Genomic DNA, 18,569 nt, shown 5'->3' with positions numbered 1-18,569 from the left:
GTGGTGGTATAATAGGTTCTAAAATCAGGTAGTGTGAGGCCTCCCACTTTGTTCTTCTTTTTCAGTAATGCTTTATTACTTATCCAGGGCCCCTTTCCCTTCCATATGAAGTTGGTGATTTGTTTCTCCATCTTATTAAAAAATGTCATTGGAATTTGGATCAGAATTGCATTGTATCCATAGATGGCTTTTGGTACAATAGATACTTTTAGAATGTTAAGTCTTCCTATCCATGAGCAAGGTGTGTTTTTCCACTTATGTGGGTCTCTTTTGGTTTCTTGCAGTAGTGTCTTGTAGTTTTCTGTGTATAAGTCTTTTACATCTCTGTTAAGATTTATTCCGAAGTATTTTATCCTCTTGGGGGCTACTGTAAATGGTATTGATTTGGTGATTTCCTCTTCAATGTTCTTTTTATTGATGTAGAGGAATCCAACTGATTTTTGCATGTTTATCTTGTATCTTGATTCTCTGCTGAATGCTTCTATTAGTTTCAGTAGTTTTCTTGAGGATTCTTTAGGGTTTTCTGTGTATAAGATCATGCCATCTGCAAATAGAGATAATTTTCCTTCTTCCTTACCAGTCTGGATGCACTTCATTTCTTTATCTAACCTAACCACTCTGGCTAGGACCTCCAGCACAACGTTAAATAAGAGTGGTAATAAAGGTCATCTTTGTCTGGTTCCCGATCTCAAGGGGAATACTTTTAGACTCTGTCCATTTAGGATGATACTGGCTGTTGGCTTTGTATAAATGGCTTTTATTATGTTGAGGAATTTTCCTTCTATTCCTATCTTGCTGAGCCTTTTTATCATGAATGGGTGTTGTACTTTGTCAAATGCCTTTTCTGCATCGATTGATAAAATCATGTGATTCTTGTCTTTTGTTTTATTTATGTGATGGATTACATTAATTGTTTTTCTAATGTTGAACCATCCCTGCATACCTGGTATGAATCCCACTTGGTCATGGTGAATTATTTTTTTGATACGTTGTTGAATTCTATTGGCTAGAATTTTGGGGGGGATTTTTGCATCTAAGTTCATGAGGTTATATAGGTCTGTAATTTTCTTTTTTTGTGGTGTCTTTACCTGGTTTTGGTATTAGGGATATGCTAGCTTCATACAATGAGTTTGGGAGTATTCCATCCTTTTCTGTGTTCTGAAATACCTTTAGTAGTAATGGTGTTAACTCTTATCTGAAAGTTTGGTCTGCAGGGCTAGGGCTTTTTTTGTTGGGAGTTTTTAAATTACCTTTTCAATCTCTTGTTTTGTTATGGGTCTATTTAGTTGTTCTACCTCTGTTTGTGTTAGTTTACGTAGATAGTGTGTTTCTAGGAATTCATGCATTTCTTGTAGGTTTTCAAATTTTTTAGAGTGCAATATTTTATAGTAATCTGATATGATTCTTTTAATTTCTGTTGGGTCTGTGGTAATATTGCCCATCTCATTTCTTATTCGGGTTATTTGCTTCCTCTCCTGTTTTTCTTTTGTCAGTTTGGCCAATGGTTTATCAATTTTCTTAATTTTTTCAAAGAACAAGCTTTTAGTCTTGTTAACTCTTTCGATTGTTTTTCTGTTTTCCATTTCATTTACTTCTGCTCTAATTTGTATTATCTCCTTTCTTCTAGTGCCTGAGAGTTTCTTTTGTTGTTCTCTTTCTATTTGTTCAAGTTGTAGGGATAATTCTTTCATCTTGGCCCTTTCTTCTTTTTGGATGTGTGCATTTATTGATATAAATTGGCCTCTGAGCACTGCTTTTGCTGTGTCCCAAAGGTTCTGATAGGAAGTGTTTTCATTCTCATTGGATTCTATGAATTTCTTTATTCCTTCCTTAATGTCTTTGATAACCCAGTCTTTTTTGAGCAGGGTATTGTTCAGTTTCCAAGTATTTGATTTCTTTTCCCTGCTTTTTCTGTTATTGATTTCTACTTTTATGACCTTATGGTCAGAGAAGATGCTTTGTAATATATGAATGTTTTGGATTCTGCTAAGGCTTTCTTTATGACCTAATACGCGGTCTATTCTAGAGAATGTTCCCTTTGCACTAGAAAAGAAAGTGTACTTGGCTGCTGTGGGGTGGAGTGTTCTGTATGTGTCTATAAGGTCACATTGGTTGATTGTGGCATTAAGATCTTCCGTGTCTTTACTGAGCTTCTTTCTGGATGTTCTGTCCTTCACCGAAAGTGGTGTGCTGAAGTCTCCTACTATAATTTTGGAGCTGTCTATCTCACTTTTCTATGCTGTTAGAGTTCGTTTTATGTATCTCGCAGCCCTGTCACTGGGTGCATAAATATTTAATATGGTTATATCCTCCTGGTATATTGCCCCTTTAATCATTATATAGTGCCCCCCCTTAGCCTTTGTGGTGGATTTAACTTTAAAGTCTATTTTGTCAGAAATTAATATTGCCACTCCTGCTCTTTTTTGGTTGTTGTTTGCTTGATTTTTTTTTTTTCCATCCTTTGAGTTTTAGTTTGTTTGTGTCTCTAAGTCTAATGTGTGTCTCTTGTAGGCAGCATATAGCCACCCTCTGTCTCTTTATTGGTGCATTTAGTCTACTTACAATCAGCGTTATTATGGATAGGTATGAGTTTAGTGCTGTCATTTTGATGTCTTCTTTTGTGTGTTGCTGACAGTTTCTTTTTCCCACTTAATTTTTTGTGCTGAGTAGTTTATCTGTTTTTATTGTCTTTTCCTCTCATTCACTGTTGTTGATTTTGTTTCTATTAGTCTCTATTTTTTTCTTGTATTTTATTTTGATGATCAGCATAGCTAGTCTCCTTTGTGGTTACCTTAATATTTACCTCCATATTTCTAAGTTTAAACCTAACTTTTATTTCTTTATATTGCCTTGTCTTCCTTTCCATATGAAAGATCTATGACTCCATTTCTTAGTCTCTCTTTATTATTTTAATGTTGTCTTCTTTTACATAACGACATCGCTGTTTCCCTGTTTTAAGTGTTTTTTAACCTTGATTTATTTTTGTGGTTTCCCTGTCTGGGTTGACATCTGATTGCTCTGTTCAGTGTTCTAATCTTGGATTGATACCTGATATTATTGATTTTCTAACCAAAGAACTCCCTTTAGTATTTATTTGTAGTTTTAGTTTCGTTTTTATGAATTCCCTAAACTTCCGTTTATCTGGAAATGTCCTAATTTCAAATTCATATTTGAGAGACAGTTTTGCTGGATATATGATTCTTGTCTGGCAATTTTTTCCTTCAAGGCTTTGTATTAGTCATCCCATTGCCTTCTTGCCTGCATGGTTTCTGCCGAGTAGTCCGAGCTTATTCTTATTGACTCTCCTTTGTAGGTGACTTTTTGTTTATCCCTAGCTGTTCTTAAAATTCTCTTTATATTTGGTTTTGGCAAGTTTGATTATAATATGTCTTGGTGACTTTCTTTTAAAATCTACCTTATGTAGATTTCGATGAGCATCTTGGATATCTTCTCATCTTTCACAATACCAGGGAAGTTTTCTGCCAACAAATCTTCCACATTTTCTCTGTATTTTCTGTTATCCCTCCCTGTTCTGGTGCTCCAATCACTCGTTGGTTATTTCCCTTGATAAAGGCCCACATGATTCTTAAGGATTCTTCAATTTTTAAATTCTTTTATCTGATTTTTCTTCAAATATATTGGTGCCAAGTGCTTTATCTTCAAGGTCACCAATTCTGCCTTCCACTTGCTCGATTCTGCTCCTCTGACTTTCTATTGAGTTGTCTAATTCTGTAATTTTATTGTTAATCTTCTGAATTTCTGATTGCTCTCTCTCTATGGATTCTTGCAGCTTATTAAATTTTTCCTTATGTTCTTGAATAACCTTTTTAATTTCTTCAACTGTTTTAACTGTGAATTCCTTGGCTTGTTCTGCATATTGCCTGATCTCCTTTCTGATGTCTTGAAGAGTTCTGTATATTAATCTTTTGTATTCTGCATCCGGTAATTCTAGGAAGTCACCTTCATCCAGAAGATCCTTTGATTCTCTGTGTTGAGAGCTTGTTGAAGTGATCATGGTCTGTTTCTTTATGTGGTTTGATATTGACTGTTTTCCCCAAGCCATCTATAAATTATTATATTAGTTTATTTTATGTTTGCTTACTGTATCTTAGTTTCTTGCTTTGTTTTGTTTTGATTTCCCCAAGTGCGTTGCTTGAGTGAGCCAGCTTGATTATTTTCACCTTTGGAGCTCTGACGTCCTGAACCCAGATGGCTAGAGCTGTTATCAGGTATATCAGTCTAGGAGCCCGTTCACTTTTCTTGTATGAATTCACCTCAGGTTTCTAGGTAGCTGATCATCAAGTGTGTGGTACAGGCTCTGTCCTACAGTCTTAGAGGGGCAGGGGTGATTGGTGTATATACCAGTGTCTGATTACAGCAAGGGGTCCCACTCTGAACAAGGCAGGGGGCTGAGAATCGTCCCCCAAATGTCTCTGAGGAAAGTGTGTCCCTGTTCCCTAGAGCGTGCAGGTGGGTGGGTTCTGCAGATGGACCACGGGCACCCAATGGTTTTGGTTGTAAGAGCTGGGAGGTACCAGTTATCCTTGGACCCCTGTCACAGGTGGCAGGGTGACCTGAATGGAGCCACCAGTCCTTAGGCCCCTGATGGGGGTAGGTGAGGACCCTTTTTAATAGGAAAAGCAGTGTCAAATATCAAACACCCACCTCTCCACCTCACAGCTTAAACAGTTGCAGTCTGCCAACAAGGGCCTATTCTCCTGAAATTGGCCCACACAGATCCATGCAGTGGCAAAAGTTATTCAAAGTCCACAGACCATTTATGCCTGAACAGGAGGCACTTTTGCCCTGAGCTCCCCCGGTTAGTGGAACTGGCAAATTTTCTTTTCCCCCTGATGTGAATTTATTCCTTCTCTGAGGCCAGGAGCATGGCTCAGAGTGCTCAAATGGGCCTATCTCAGGCCCAGGGAAATCAACAGCCACAGAAGCTGGCTTGGGGGTGGGGGATGCAGTAAAATATACACAAGTACTTAGTTTGTGCTGAGAGCGCCGTTCTTCTCTGGGTCCGGAGGTGTGAGTAGGCTGTGTGGCTGGCTGCTTCTTCCTGAGGAAACTGCAGCTGAACATACTACTAGCCCACTGTAGCCGCTCCCAGGAATGGTGCCTGAGGGAACTCCTCTCCGCTTCTGAACCACCTCTCTCTCCCCCTGCCGCTCAGTCTGTTTTCTTACTTTGCCTTTGATGTTGAGATCTCCTAGCTTGTCATAAATACAATTGTTTCACTTGATTTTTTGGGTCCTTGTTGTAAGAGGGATCGCTGGAAGCATCTGGCTATTCCGCCATCTTGGCCCGTGACAGAACACTTTGGAAAGACAAAGCAATAATGGCTGCACAACACTAACAATGCAATCAATGCCATTGCATTGTAAAGGTAGAAATTGTTATATTGGAGAATGTATGTTTTCACCACAATAAAATTTTTTTCAAAAATTGTATAGCTGTTGGAATAGTGAAGCTAGAGGGAGGAATCAGAGGAAAAGGTGGAATAGTTAATAGCCTAATCCTCATACAGGGTTGTTGGGATATTAAATAGAGTTGATAAAAATAATAGAAATATAAGTACATTATTTAAATGTTCAAATGTAACCAATAGAAGACATAGGTAGGAAGATAGATAGATGATGGACAGATAGAGAGACAGACAGATAAAACAGAGAAGAAAGAGGGAATTTATGTGAACTAAATCCTCATTTTTCATACTATGGTGTCAGTAGACATTACCTAAAGTCAATAAACCAAGAAATAGGCTCATAAACATTTCATTTAGAGTTATGGAGGCTAAACACCTAAATAAACACACATACAAATAGCTAAAAGAAGTTGACTTTGGGAAGTGAGACAAGTGTAGGAAAGGTTGGACCAGGAAACTTGTTTTTCATAGCAAACACGTATGTAGTAGTTCATTTAAAAAACTCAATGTATTATTTTCATGTTGCTTTTTTTTATTTAAAAAGCTATCTTACCCCATTAAATAGATGAAGAAACTGAGGCTCAGAGAGGTGAAGTGGTTTTCCTGGGGTCACACAGCTTAGAAAAGGAGAGACTAGGGATGGACACCACATCCCCTGTTGCCAGCCCGGCTAAGCTGTAGTGGGGCTCTTCCAAATAACTCTGAAGGCTTCTTCCCACACCACTTCTATGATATGACAGCCATTCGAGGTGCTGCGCCCCTCCTGACTTCTTTCCCTGGCAGGTACCTGTTTATTTTTCATGACCCCACCCCAATGTCAATTCTTCCATAACTGTGACTCTCTCTTTTGTCCTCTAACTGTCCCTTGTACCTGTCTCTACTGTAATGTTTATTTATGATCCATCTGTCTGTCTTGTTGTCTCATTTGCTAGACTGCGAACCCCTCAAGGCAGAGTATCTCCAGCTTCTACTCTAGTGCCTGCTACTAGGTGGGCATTCAAAATGTTTGGGGAATTTGTGAATGGATGGAGTCCATGTGTCTCTGACTCTAAGATTCTGGCCTGGTGGCTCGAGGCCCCAAACACTGGCAACAGGCCTCATAGCTATGGGGGAGGCTGCCCCACCAAGTTCAAACTCATCCTGACTGTCCACCCAGCTTTGCTATTCTGTCACCCTCCCGTTTCCTTGTCCTCCTCCTCCCTCACCCCAAGGCTTATCTGCAAATCTCAGCGCTCCCAAAGGCTCCTTTATGAGCCAAGTGGAGCCTTCCACCTGGATTGAATTTAACCACTCACAGAGTTATGTCCCGAGTCAGCAGGGGCTGGAGGAAGGTTTTGGGGAAGCAACTAGCCTTTCTTCCTTGCAGGAATTAACTCGGAAGAAAAACAATGCGCTGGGAAGAGCTGCCCAAAGAGGTGGAAGCAGGGAGATGGACTGGATTGAAAAGCTCTTGCTAGATGTATATCTGCAGGTAGGTTCTCAGTGTCTCTGGCCTTTGTGGTCTCATCTGGGTAATGTTGTTACTGTTGTTGTTAGCTGCTGTCGAGTTGGCCCCTGACTCATAGGGCCCCATGCACAATGAAATGGGACCATTAGTGATCCATAAGGTTTTAATTGACTGATTTTTCAGAAGTAGATTGCCAGGCCTTTCTTCCTACTCTGTCTTAGTCTGGAAGCTCTGCTGAAATCTGTTCAGCACCCTGGCAACATACAATCCTCCACTGGTGGACAGGAGGTGGCAGCACTAGAGGAGCATTGATTAGGAATGGAATTCTACCACTGAGTGCCACTGCCCCCATCATCCAGATAATAGGGGTGGTGACACACGCCTCAGAGTGGTGGGGACTTAGTGAGATGAAACATGAGGAGGTGCCTGGAACAGTGCTGCTCAGAGCAGGTGCTCAGCGTATGTGTGAGCCTTCTTTCCGCTTATCTTTTTCTCAATCGTTGTTTTCATTTGTAGCAAAGTTATCCAGGGATATAATTAAAGAGTCAAATCATTCTTTTGTTGCGACAAAAACCAGCTTCCCAGCCTATTGCCACTATTTCCTTTTCCCCAGAGGCAACCACTTTTAACTCTTTTAAACAATCCTTTGATATTTACCTCTATATTTCAAAACAACTTGTTTGTATTGTTACTTCTTGAATTTTCCATTTTAAGCCTTATCAATTGACTTCTGAGGGTCTGGTCTTTTTGACATACACTCTCCCCACCGTTACCCCACACCCCTACACACATTCTTCCTGTGCTGGTCCCACCCTCCCATGATTGTTGTTCCATAATTTTGGTTACAATGATTTTCAGGATTCACGTTATGATTATGTAAACACTTTCCACGGCTGAGCCACGAGGTATGCCGAGATTACTTTTCCTCTTCTGAACAGTACTTTTCCCCTGAAATCAATAATTAACTTTTGGTCCCATTGGTTTTTAAGACGTCATATGCATTTTTCTTTATTTTATCCACCGACACGCTAACTCCATTGTGTATCTTTCCTCTCAGTGTGTTCGATCATATTCGGTAACCTATCATTTTCATCTTCTTGAAGAAATCCTTCCTGGGTCCCTCTGACCAGCTCCTGGTTGGCTGGTTGCTCTCTGGGCTCACGGCTCAGATATCAACATGGATCTCCTTTCACATTCGTCCCTGTCTCTCTCTCGTGTTAGATGTCCTGTTTGCTGGGTCCCAAATCTTTCTCTTTCTTGGTTTACACACTCATTTTGCTGGAGCACATCCTCTAGTAACTTCTTGAAGAAGGGACATATGAGGCTACTGTCTGAAAAATGCTCTTAAACTACCTTCACACTCAACTGGTAGTTTGGAAGTAATTTTCCCTCAAAGTTTTGAAGGAATTCCTACACTGCCTTCTGGCTTACTGTGTGCTTGTTGTGAAGTCTAATGCCATTCTGATTACTGATTCTTTTAATAAAACTTGATTTTTACCTCTGTAATCTTGCATCTCTTTACCCAAGTATTCTATCATTTTATCATGTTGTCTTCTTGGTGTGAATCTATTTTATCTGTTGTGCAGAGCACTCAGTGAGACGTTTCAGTCTGGGAACTCATGACCTTCAATTCTGGGAACATTTCTTGAATTATTTTTTGAGGATTTCCTCCTTAATATTCTTAACTCTGTTCCGGTACTCCTATTAGTCAGGTGTTGGACCACATCAATTGCTTGATTTCAGTATACATGTAAGGAGCCCTGGTGGCACAGTGGTTAAGTGCTTGGCTGCTAACTGAAAGGTTGGTGGCTCGAACCCACTAGCCACTCCTTGGGAGAAAGATCTAGCAGTCTGCTCCTGTAAAGATTACAGCCTTGGGAACCCCATGAGGCAATTCTACCCTGTCCTATGGTGTCACTATGAGTCCTAACTGACTCACATCAATGACAATGGGTTAGCACACACATACAGTGGTATCAGAATTGTTAACTTGGACCCCTTTAGGGAGCAGTTTTATCAGCTAGAGTTCAGTGCTTATATACAGTTTTGTTTTTTTTTTTTGCCTTTAGTCTTACAGTTGCCACTTATTTCCAAAGTTACTAGGTCAGCAACTTCCCTTCAGGGGGTTGTTTCATACACTTGTGATACAGTTAAATTGTTTTGTCATATTCTGCATTCCACCCTGGGGACTCACCCCACCTCCTAAATGATTTTTTAAAAAATGTTTTTGCACTGATTTTACCACAAATATTCTCCTTTCCTTTCTTAGAGGCTGAGTTTTGGTCTCCCTGGGGTTGGGTAGGTAAAGCCGGCATTAGTAAAATCATGGTCACTGTGACTCCAGTCATGTGAGAAGACCTTCTGCCTCCAAATCTCTCTACCACTGCGTGTCCCATTTAGTGTCTGAGTCTCAACCACCTGCCGTTGATGATTCCTTCCTTTGGGCTTTGAAAGCCCAACCTATTGAGAAGGGGGGTGGATTGTTTCAACATTCTTAGCCAGAGGCCTCAGAGCAAGTCAGTCTGGATATGGCTCAGCCCGGGGAGGTGACACAAATGGGGGAGCAAGGGGCAGGGGGCAAAGAGAGGAAGAACCCCATGAATAAACTGAAGAGACTAAATATTTTTCTAGTTTGCCAAATTCTTTCTTGGTTCCCTGACAAACAATGCCCTGCAGCAAACCTTCTGGGGGAAGTGAGAGAGGCAGTTAAGTTTAGGACCACCAAAACCAGTTGCCTTCCAGTAGACTCCAGTTCATAATGACCACATTGTGTCAGCACAGAATTGTACTCTATGGAGTTTTCTTGTTTTATATTTTATTTTTGGTGGAATTATATACAGCAAACCCCACTCCCATTCAATCATTTCTAGACATAATGATCAGTGACATTGGTTACATCCTTCACATTGTGGCAACCTTCTCATTATTTCTGTTCTAGTTGTTTCACTCCCAATGACTTAAACTCCCTGCCCAACAACTTTCTGTCCTTATGCTCTAGAATAGCTGTTGTCCGTCTGGTCTTATATGTTGTTGTTTTTGTTAGCTACCATTGAATCGGTTCTGACTCAGAGTGACCCTACGTGCAACAGAATGAAACACTCCCAGTCCTGTGCCATCCTCACAATTGTTGCTATATTTGGGCCCATTGTTGCAGCCACTGTGTCAATCTATCTCATTGAGAGTCTTCCTCTCTTTCACTGACCCCCTACTTTACCAAGCACGATGTCCTTCTCCAGGGATTGGTCGCTTCTAGTAACATGTCCAAGTGCGTGAGACAAAGTCTCGCCCTTCCTTCTAAAGGACATTCTGGTTGTACTTCTTTCAAGACAGATTTGTTCCTTCTTCTGGCAGTCTGTGGTATAGTCAATATTCTTCACCAACACCATAATTCAAAGGCATCAATTCTTCTTCAGTCTTCCTTATTCATTGTCTAGCTTTCTTAATGCATATGATGCAATTGAAAATACCATGGCTTGGGTCAGGAGCACCTTAGTCCTCAAAGTGACATCTTTGGTTTTTAACACTTTAAAGAGGTCTTTGCAGCAGATTTGCCCGATTCAATACATCGTTTGGTGTCTTGACTGCTGCTTCCATGGGTGTTGATTATGGATCCCAGTAAAATGAAATCGTTGACAACTTCAGTATTTTCTCTGTTTATCATGATGTTGTTTATTGCTCCAGTTGTGAGGATTTTTTTATTTTCTTTTTTTAATTGTGAAAGCTTAGGTGAAAGCTTACAGAGCAAATTAGTTACTCAGATAATTAATACACAAATTGTTTTGTGACATTGGTCGCCAACCCTGCAATGTGTCAACACTCTCCCCTTCTCCACCCTGGTTCCCTTTTCCATTCATCCAGTTTTCCTGTCCCGTCCTGCCTTCTTGTCTTTGCATTTGGGCTAAATGATTGCTTACTGAATGGAATTATCTCCCTCTGTCCACCCCCTAATGTCCTGTCTCCTTATCTCTTTCGTTCTATGTACCAGGGTTTCTTTTTCTTGGGTGATTTCATTCGCTCAGTGCCTTCAGTTATAGCCTGTCTTAAGGACTCCCCAAATTATGTCTCCAAACAAAGCCCCCTTCCTGAATTCCAAGAAATTATCTCTGGCTGTTCCCTGAAGCAACCCCAGACACGGCAGCCACACGCACTGTCTGCCATGGTCCCTGTATTGTAACATGTATTGTAAATTCTAACCTCTATGCCTGTGCTTACAATCCCATTTGGGGATGGTTGTCTTCATTACGGTAATTAGGCAGGGTTAGCGTAGGATGCATCTTGAGTCAATCTCTTTTAAGATATAAAAGAGATTAAACAAGCAAAGCTGAGATTGGGTAAGATAGATGCCAAGATACATGAAGATCTCCAAGGAACCAGGAAGCAGAAGCTGAAGAGACAGGAAAAGTACATTTCTCCAGAGCCAGCAGAGAAAGAAAGCCCTCCCCTAGAGCCAGCACTCTGAATTCCGACTTCTAGCTTCCTAACCTGTGAGAAAATAAATTTCTGTTTGTTAAAGCCATCCACTTGTGATATTTCTGTTATAGCAGCACTACATAACTAAGATAGTCTCCCTCTGCAGATCAGATCCCACCTGTTCTAAATTTCTTAAAGATTCTGTGAAGTTTCTGGTTCATTTATATATCCTCTTCTTGGTTTTGGTAACTGTTATGTACTTATCTGGTAGCTTAAAAAGTATCTTTGTGTAAGGTTTTTGTGGAGGGCAAGACAACTGTGTAACTTGAAACTGGAAAAGCAGGTGTATAAGTCAGTGTTCTCCAGAAGCAGAACTAACAGGGGATATCTATCTGTCTGTTTGTCTGTGTATCTACCTGCCTATCTCTATCTATCTACCTACCTGTCTGTCTGTCTATCTATCTGTCTACACAGACAGAGGGAGAGAGTCCCTGGGCAGTGCAAACGGCTAACGTGCTCAGCCGCTAACTGAAATGTTGGAGGTTTTAATCCACCCAAAGCTCCTTGGAAGAAAGGGCTGCTGACCTACTTCCGAACAATCAGCCACTGAAAACCCTGTGGCCACAGTTCTGCTCTGACACACATGGGGTTGCCATGAGTCGGAAGCCACTTGATAGCAGCTGGTTCTTGGTGTACATATGTACATGGAGAGAGAAAGAGATTTCAAAGAGTTGGTTCACGGTTCATGTGGTTGTGAGGGCTGGCAAATCAAAAATCATGGGCAGGATATCTATATTACAGTCCTGAGGCAGACTTCCTTCTCCCTTGGGACCCCTCAGTTTGTGCTGATAAGGCCTCCAATGGATTGGATAAGGCCCACCCACAGAATGGAAGGAACACGCTTTACTCAGAGTCGACTGGTTGTAAATGTTAATCACATCACCAAAATGCCTTCACAGCAACGTTTGGACTAGTGTCTGACCAAATGACACGTAAAATTCACCATCGCAGCACGTGTCTCCTTTCCTGGGGTATTTTGGTTCGTTTCTGAGGGGCCTCGTGGCATTCCTTCATCCCCTAAAGTACTTTTTGATGAGTAAAAGTGCACCTTCTTTGGAGAAAGAAGTTCCCGGCTTCCCCAACCAGAGCAGTTTCGGGTCTCACAACCACTCAGAAGTTTTCCTCAGAGTTTGTTTTAACCTTCATTCTTCCTCCTACTTCATTAACTCATTGCCTACTGGAGTTAAGAACAGCTTCCCAGCTCTCTGACGACTCCTGGTTTCCCCCTTGGAAGATCTACAGGCGGTTTTGTTCCCATGGAAAGGATGGAATGAAACTGCTTCCTAAGACAACTCCGTGGCCATCCAACTAATTACCAGGGGGTTGTGGAATGTTCTCCCTGTCTCCAGGCCTGTGCCAATAATCCTTTACTGCTGCTGGGATAGGGCCAAAGGCCTCGCCCTGTAACGAAAGCCACTCAGCGCCTGCAGCATTAACTGTGTCTTGAGACTGCAAAGAGTCAGTTCAGCATAAACCAAGAACCCACTGAGTCCATTCCAACTCACAGCGACCCTGTAGGACAGAGTAGAACTGCCCCATGGGGTTACTAAGGCTGTAAATCTTTATGGAAGCAGAATGCCACATCTTTCTCCCACGGAGTCACTGGTGGGTTTGAACTGCTGACCTTTTGATTAGCAGCTGAGAGCTTAACCATTGCACCACCAGGGCTCCCAGATTAACACAGAGGTTAAGAATGTGGGCTCTGCAGCCAGACCACCTGGGTTCTACTCTGGCTCTGCCACTTGCAGTGAGACCTTGGGCAAGTTACTTAACCTCTCTGTGCCTCAGTTTCTTCTTCTGTAAAGTGAGGGTGGTGATAATAACATGTGCCTCATAGAATTTTTGTAAAGATTAAATGAGTGAATTCGTGAAACAGGCTGAGAATAGCGCTTGGTGTTCAGGAAGCGTCTGTAGACGTACGCTGCTGTCATCACCTCCCTCATTCCCACGACAGGCCCTCTTCTCCAGCTGACTGCACCATTTCCTGTTCCCCCTCCCACTCTGAACTTCTGTTTACTAGACTCTTCCAGGGCGCAGATTAGTCCCCCACCACCTTCTCCTTTGTCTCTTTCTCTTTCTCCTTTCTGTTCTTCTATTAATGGTACCTACCATTTATTTGGAGCTAACCAAAAGATTGGAGGTTCAAGTCCACCTAGAGGTGCCTCAGAAGAAAGGCCTGGCTGTCTACCTCCAACAGATCAGCGTTGGGAACCCTGTGGAGCAGACTTCTGTCCTGACACACAGGGGGGTCATAACGAGTCAGAGCCGACTTGGCAGCATTGGTATACTCTTTATTTATCACGGGCTACCTGCTAACTGCTCATCAAATACTATTTTTTCAATCCTCGTAATAACCCTGATAGGCTAGTAGCATAAGCAGGCCTTATGGAGGAACAGTAAGGGACTCAAGCACTTAACTGGTGACTAACCAGCTGGGAGTTTCATGTCCTTCTGACTCTGTCCTCTGCGGCAAGCTGTCTCCCTGCGTTCTCATCAAACACTCACTGTCCACCCTGCAGCCTCCAAGGCCATACTTCTAACTCTCCATGTTATGAGTTTTATCAGTTAAGATGCTTTCGATTGCAAGTAATAGAAAACTCAAATCAGCTTAGGCTAGGAAAGGAATTTGCTGTTCAGGGAGATGAGACGCCCAGAGGTAAGGCTCACTTCAAGTGAGGGTGGATCCAGCAGCTCATCAGTGTCCCCAGGGACCCACTTCCTGTTCTCTCTGCCCTGCCTTCTCTCACAGTTTTGGCCTCATCCCTAGGCTGGCTCCCACTGGGGCCTCAGGGTGGCTGTCAGCCACAATCCAGTTGTCTCAGGTTCGATTTCCCCCAGATCCTGAGACAAGAATTTGAGAGTGTGTGTTGCCATTGAGTCGAATTTGAGAGTAAGCTCTTTATTTAGGAGGTGATCCCGGGAAACGCTGGTAGGAAAAACGGGGACATGAAATAGGAAGGGACACAGCCCATAAAGGTTATCTAGAAAATTGCCTTATGTGACAGTAGCTTCATGGAAAAGAACCAGCCTAAAGCCAGTTCCCAGAAGGTGGGGGTCCATCATATCCCCACTTTCCCACTTCAACATCATTTCTGACGCCAGCCACCCACATAGAATGCTCTGTTGTAGTCTAGCCACCCAGGGCTAGGTTAGACCTCAGGTGTTAAGAAGGCACTATCTTTGGGCTCGCTGATTCACTGGAAGGACTCACAGAACTCACAGGAGATATTATACTTAGGATTGCTAGTTTTACGATAGTAAAGGACAAAAATCAGGATCATTGTAAAGAAGAGATGTACAAGTGAGGCCTGGGAAGGTTCCCGTGTGGAGCTGCCGTGTCTCAGAGAGGGAACGCCACCCTCCCTTCATCCACCAGGAAGTTCTATGAGTCCTTGGGTCCCGGCCGGACTTTTATTGACCAGTCCTGCATGATAAGCTAAATTATGCCTCGCAGGGCTAGTGGATGTTGGCCCCCCACGTAATCTTTTCTGGTCTGGCCAGCCCCCACTCTCCTGCACAAATCTTCAGGTGTAGCCTGGAAGTCCCAGATCAAGACACTCCAATTACTCCGAGGATTATTTCTCTGGAGCCAAGGAAAAAGGCCACCTTACTTAGGGTAAAACTAGGTCGTTTACCCCACACTCTGGAAAACTAAAGTGCAATCCTACTGAGGGATTTGGGGAAACAGTATAGAACCATGAATCAGAGTGATCCCACAAAGGGCTAGGGAGCTGGGCACCTGGAACATCTCTCCTGGCTCAGGTGCATCCAGAAAAAGGCTCCAGTAAAAGAGAAAAAAAAAGCAAAACCTGACGATTAGACAGGGGTCAGGGGCTATGGGCGGGGCACCAAGAGCACGTGCAACACGAGGTGCGTGCCCCCTCAGCCGGATCCCCTGGGGGAGGGGGCAGTCCTTCCCACAGCCAGCGCAGCGGTCCTGGACTTCTCTCTGGTTTGCCCTGCTGAGGTCTCACGCCACACCTGAACCGAAGTCTGGGTCCCAGCGAATCTTCTGCCCTGGCTGCCCCACCCAGCAACCAGTGACTGTGGCCAGAGATGGGATCATGGTGATTGGCAGAGACACATGGGGTCTTAATGACTCACAGGCGATTCCATGGCAAGATATACTATTTATCACTTGCCTCACGCTAGCTACTTTTCAAAGGTTACTGAACCTGACTCCCCTCCTAATGCTGGGATGGGGCCTGTCCCACCAGAACTGCATGGCAGCTGTTCCTGAAAGCAGGGCTGGGGGGAGGATGCTGGGAAGCAAACAGCAGCATTTATCACGTATATGAGTCGGAATCAACTCGACGGCACTGAGCTTGGTTTGGTTTTTGGTATTCTCTAAAACTGGGTTAAAACAAAACATAGTGGTGCTGGTCGCTGGCAACAGGACCTGACCGTTGTGATCCACAGGGCTTTCACTGGCTGAATTTGAAAAGTGGATCACCAGGCCTTTCTTCCTTGTCTCTCTTAGTCTGAAAGTTTCACTGAAACCTATTCAGCATCATAGCAACATCCAAGCCACCACAGACAGATGTGTGGGGGCTGCACGTGAGCTATACCGTCCAGAAATTAAACTCGGGTCTCCCAGGTGGAAGGTGAGATTTCCAGCACTGAACCACCGCTGTCCTTGCAAAACGAAACAGAGTGGAATGGAAGTAAAGCTTGGAAAAGGAGGAGCACGGAGACCTGGAAGCTCAGGCCTGGGACAGGACTTTGAGTATCACATAGCCCGATCCACTTGTCCTGCTGCAATTCCCTCCCTGACTCTGCCCAAGGTGACATTCAGTCTTGGCTTGCACACCTCCCATGACGGGGAGCTCAGTGATACACAGAGGAACCCATATTTGTTCTAGAGACAGCTCTAACTGCCAGAAGTGTCTTCTCATGTTGGGTTGGAATCTTCCTCCCATGTCTTCTCTCCCTGGGCCCAGCCCTGCCCTCTGTAGTTTCCAGAATACATCTACTTAGTCGGTTCTAAATCTGAGATCCACAAGGATATGTAAACAGTGATTGCATTTCCCCAAGACTTCTCTGGAACAAAGTCTGACCACTCCCAGGCCTGTTGCCTTAGAGATAGTGGTCACAGAAGGGCCCCAACATCTGGAGTGGGGGCTGGGGAGGCCCTCGGGGCAGACATCTTGGAGCTGGTGGGGGCATCAGATACTCCCTTCACAGGAAGCACTGGCCAGTCTCCAGGTCAGTGACAGCTTACTAATCAGAAGCAAAGGGCCTCAGTCCCAGGGAGGAGCCCAGTCCCCTCATGGATGTGTTTGTTTGAAGGATGTGAACCTCCCAGGCATGCAAACCCACTGCTGGCCTCGCCCTGTCAGGCCCATAGGCGGGGGAGCTCTGAGTGCCTGCGGATGGCCACATAGCTTCTGGCTTGGGTTCCTGAGGTCTCGGCTGCTTCCATCTGGCCCCAGCCCTGACCCCCACCACCTCAGAGATCTGAAAGGGATGAGGTAATGCACGAGAATGGAAGGGGTCCGAGCTGAGTCAAAGGTTCCCACTGAGTCCTGGCTCTGCTGGGAGGGGTGACTTGGCCTCTCAGAGCCTCAGTTTACCTTATCGGAAGAACAGGGAAAGGAGCTCACTTGCAGAGGTGCTCTGGGAATGTAAGTGTACTGAGCAATGACAGGCTCTTAACAGGTGTGTTCACTAAGGTGCTTTGAAAGCCCGTTTGCAGTGAGGCTTCCCTTGGTGCTCCCCTGTTCTGATTCCACGTTCTAGCAATCCTGCAACTTCGAAGGCACCACATAATAGGTAAGTGGTAACTCTCCTATCGTGGAAACTCCTGAAATCCTGCCTTCCTCCCAGAAGCCCTCACATATTGGTCAGGTAAGCTAATGGTCCTACCTTCTCCTCAATCCTCTAACCTCCACTTTAGGGGCCCTGCAGATGATGACGTCTGTAGTTCTGTCTTCCCCTCCCTCTTCTTGGGAACTGTCCCTACCTCCCAGGGGTGGCCCTTCCTCCCATGACCTGAAGTGGGTCAGACAGAGTTCTCTCAGACTCTCCCCTGGAAGTGACAGAATCCTTCATTGTCCAGGGCGTGTAGACCTGTTGCTGCTGGCAGCCATGTTGGCAGCCATGTGGAAAAGACAGTTTGCAGTGGGGGAAGAGAGCCGCAGACACTCAGAGAGAAGCAGAGACGAGAGACACAGAGAGTATTTGAGTCCCTGGCTCAGATCCTCTTCAGCCCTGTGTGTCCCACATCTTGGTGGCACAAGCCGTCCTTAGAATACAGTAGGAACACGTCCCCCCTCTCCCTAGCCTCTTCTGAGGCCAGGCTGACCGGGCCAAGGGTAAAACTTGACCCAGGAGGAATCAGTCTAGAGCCTGGACTGGCCGGATCACGCGCTGTCTCCCGGGGAATCTGGATTGGAGCAGAGAGTGCAGGGTCAGGTATTGGCCAGTGCTGAGCTCACGAGGCCAGTAGCCGGCGCCTTCAGGGGCAGCCTGAGGAGCCTCGTGAAAGCAGACAGACACTGCCCCCAGAGCCTGACAAAGACAGAGCAGAGGGAGGTGGGGGGGCCTAGCTCCTTTCTGTTTCACTCCACCGCAAGCCCTGCACTGCCTGCCCTCAGGCATCGTGAGGTATTTCTGCATCGATCCAGTAAATCTTCCTTTTTGCTTAATAGACTTTGAAAGGGCTCCTGTTTCTTGCCCCCAGCCATCCCTTTCCTTAAACACAGACCAGGATAACCAAAACCAAAAACCAAATCCATTGCCATCCACTCAATTCCGATTCATAGTGACCCTATAGGTCAGAGTAGAACTTGTCCCAAAGAGTTTCCAAGGAGCGCCTGGTGAATTTGAACTGCCAACCTTTTGATTAGCAGCCATAGCTCTTAACAGGTGCGCCATCAGGTTTTCCACAGACCAAGACAGGAAGCAACAAGCAAGAATCTGTGATCATCCATAGGGGGCTCTAGAGAATAGGTCCATACATCACCTGGGAGTTTAAATTCAGTCGTCTTTTTTTTTGAGACATAATGCATATATTTTTGAGGTGTACAATTCAGTGGTTTTTACCATATTCACAGAGTTGTGTAACCATCAACTATCTAGTTCCAGAACATTTCTATCACCTCAAAAAGAAACCTCTGCCTGTGAGTGGCCACCCTCCATGCCTCCTGCCCCAGCCCCTGGTAACCACTGAACTGCTTTCTGTTACTGTGGGTTTCTTATAAATGGAATCATCCGCTATGCGGC

The 18,569-nt window shown here is 44.2% G+C and overlaps 1 long non-coding RNA gene across 4 annotated transcripts in view; it reads left to right on the top strand.

The window, feature by feature from the left end:
* The window catches only part of LOC111750337 (uncharacterized), a 54,486-nt gene that overhangs the window by 20,731 nt on the left and 15,186 nt on the right, over positions 1–18,569 (top strand). For all 4 annotated transcript variants that reach the window (XR_010318142.1, XR_010318141.1, XR_010318143.1 and 1 more), the window contains exon 2: positions 6,795–6,899. This is a non-coding gene — a long non-coding RNA (uncharacterized LOC111750337). The remainder of the gene's footprint in view (positions 1–6,794; positions 6,900–18,569) is intronic.

This window comes from Loxodonta africana, chromosome 16 (genome assembly GCF_030014295.1).
Source record: "Loxodonta africana isolate mLoxAfr1 chromosome 16, mLoxAfr1.hap2, whole genome shotgun sequence".
NCBI classification, from domain to species: Eukaryota; Metazoa; Chordata; class Mammalia; order Proboscidea; family Elephantidae; genus Loxodonta; species Loxodonta africana.
The sequence above is the reverse complement of the archived record's forward strand: the minus strand, read 5'-3'. Positions and strand labels throughout refer to the sequence as shown.